This window comes from Pygoscelis adeliae, unplaced genomic scaffold (genome assembly GCF_000699105.1).
Source record: "Pygoscelis adeliae isolate BGI_AS28 unplaced genomic scaffold, ASM69910v1 Scaffold30, whole genome shotgun sequence".
NCBI lineage: Eukaryota > Metazoa > Chordata > Aves > Sphenisciformes > Spheniscidae > Pygoscelis > Pygoscelis adeliae.
In genome coordinates, this window is record NW_008823915.1 from 1,839,855 (window position 1) to 1,843,058 (window position 3,204).

Below are 3,204 nucleotides of genomic sequence, written 5' to 3' on the forward strand. Positions count from 1 at the left end.
CCAGTGCCGGGGCGGGCGGACACCCTTCTGAGGAGAGGGGACCTCGCGGCGCGCCATTTTGTGCCCCCTCCCAGAAGGGCGTTTGTGTGCTGCCGCCATCTTGAGAGCGGCGAGCTCCGCCGTCCAGCCCGTGCCGCCATCTTAAGAGGGCTCTACCCAGCCCTTCAGAGGCGCATGCACCGATCCCCTGTCATCCCTCAGGCGGCAGCGGTTGCTGTCGGGAGTGGTCGCTGCGCTGTGGAGGGGGTCGCTGGCCCTAGGCTGTCCCAGCGGGAGAGCACGGCATCTGCCATGCCAGCCGAAATGAGTACCGACAGCTGCGGTTAGCAAGGGGGGGACGAGCGTTCTGCCGGCGCTTGGGGCTGCCCTGCTCCCGCCCTTCCCGGCGGCCGGTAGCACCTGGTCCGGGTAGAAACCAAACCCCTCTGCCCGCCCGCCCTCCCCGCGGCCGGGGCTGTTCCCGCCGCAGACGAGGCTGCGTGTGGCTTTGGGCAGGGGCCAGGAGTGGGTTGGTTTAGGCATTGAACACTCAGTCCCTCTGAACTCAACCAAAAGGAGGTGGATGCCTGGCGCCCTGAAAGCGCAGCCCTAACTGAGGTCACCCATCAGGAAAAAATCCTGGCCTGCTCTTTGAAGCCTGCATAGCTTCCCTTCCTCCCCTATGCTCCTGATGAGATGAATCTGGGAATTCAAGTCGACTCAAAGAAGTTTGATGTGATTAATGCCACTTATCTTTTCCAACGATCTGAGTGTGGAGAGTGCACAAGTTCACTAGGATCTCCTGATATTTCTAATTTTTAAAAGAGGGGATGAAAGGACACCATTTCAGAAAGCATGACTCATAATATACATAAATAGCTTCCCGAAAGAATAACAAAAGCTTGTGCTCTTATGTCACCTAGCAGAGCCAAGAAGTACGTGACACTTCGATGGTGCTTTGGTGAACTAAATGGCTGTTGCACGTGTGGCACCGAGGGCATGTGCTAGCTTACCAACCATGAGTCTAATGTTCATGCCTTTGCCTTTTATTTTTAGAATAAGATTATTACTGTGAATGAACACTAAATAGTTACCAAAAGCTATACAGCTAGCAGAAGGGTGATGTACCGCATCGCCCAAAATAGAGACACCTGCAATACTGTTTGTTGGGTGGTTTTGGTACTCTTTTCCTCAAATCTCCACCACAAGACAACCTCCAGTTCCAGCAGGGCATACAGAGCATCAGTTATGAAGCTTTACTGAGTTACACAGCTGTTCAGGGAGGGTGGTGGTGAAATGAAGTGCAGTTTTGGGGGTTTTAGGTAGGTTTACTTTGAAAAATTATTTGGAACACAGCATAAACTACAAGGGCAGCCTTCACTGCACTAGCACATCCTGTCCATCGCAAAGAAACTACACGTTCTCTGGCAAATGTAAAAATCCGTAACGGCTTGCTTCATTGCTTTACTTTTAACTGCTTAACTTCTTAAGTAATGTGTTAGATAACCATATTATTGTAATTTAATTTGAAACTGGGCAGGATTCATAAAGCTTTTTGTCTTGGACTACCTAAATTGTTTTGTTTTTCTTTTGAGTAAATGAATGAAGATGCAATTATTAAATTGTAACAGAATAAAATAGATGATTCCCTAGATTATTACGCTGGAGGAGAGAGCACGGCTGGCTGAGTTAATAATAGTTCATGCACAGCTCTGTGCACAAAGTTATGCATGTTCTCTACAAAACTAATTTGGCCAAGTGTAAGCACGCAGCCTACTTTTTTCTGCTTATACATCATAAAATCAAATTAGATGTTTAAAAATGTAAAATTACTTGTAACTGTAAGCTTAAGTCCTAATTCTACAGATATAGTTACTGAACTCCTGAAGGGCAGTGCTGAGAGAAATTCATCCTTTCCAATCTTCTTCTCTACATCTTAATCCTCTGCAGAGAAAGAGGAAGCCAAACATGAAGCATGAGAAAAAGGGAGAAGACAAAAATACAGAAATACAGGGATCAGACTCAGTTACTCCTCTCCTGAGGCTTTTACCTTGGCCTTAATATATAATCAGCCCCAAAGTCTCTCACTACCTTTGAATTGCCAACCACCTGCTTTCCTTCAGCCTTTCCAGCAAAAATCCTTCAGTTCATTTTTGAGAATAGGCTTTTCTCGCTAAAACTGGGAGAAAAAATAATCATCCACTATTTCTTTCAGTGCAGCAGGAAAAAGAATCAGTGTGAGCAGAAATGGCATGAAAAAAAAGAAAAAAGTGTGTCCTCAGGCATTAGATAAATTACTGGAAACACTGTGTATGTTTTACTGTTTACAATAACTGCTAGACTATTCCAAGAGAAGGATTTAAATTAATTGTCATCTGTATATGTTTGAATCTTAGACAAATCACGCTATGTTAAAGATGTCCACCTTTCTGTAATCTATGATTTCCATAGTGGGCAGGACATCCTGATTTTTTTTTTTACAATACCTGCTAACAATGCTTTTTCCACTCCAATACAAAGTTCCTCTTTCTTCTTAAATTCAGCTTAAGCTTCTGGTAGTCTTTCCAATAACACATGCCTGCTCCATGTCATCATCTGTTATCTTGTTCTCCTTTTATATCAACGAATTATAAGAACACGTGATAAAATAGCTCGTTCAGACTGAAAGTAGCTTCTTCCTCCATTTGAAGCGCCTTTCTGCTACCACCATCATTAAAATCTGCCAATTTGTTCAATAGCCTAATTCAGGAATAAAAATTTAAGACAACTAACAAATCCAATGATTTTCAGAAAACTCATACCACAGTGAAAAAGTAAAATCTGTACCTCCAATGGGAGTATGTTATATTCTACATCCATAGAGGCTGAAACTTTGCTTCCCATAGAAAGCTTACTGTGGGTTTGGTAGTTGTGCATCCAGGAGAAAAAAGGCAAAGGAGAAAAACCCTCTTCAGCAGATGCAGAGGGAAACACAGGGAGGCAATTTCAGATATTAGCAGCTGCGAAGGAAGAGATACTTGCACCAAGCATGCAAGATTGCGTAGAGACACAGAAAAGGCTAATATCAAAATATTTTATTGATCTGTCTGCCATGAGGGCCAGTTTTTTACCAGGTGATGGGCCAGACATTAAGTGCCTGTTGGAGAGGTTCATAGCGGAGCCAGGCAGAACAGTTAAACGTGCACTGTACTGGTCACAGAGTCTTGGATAAAAAGAAAAAACACT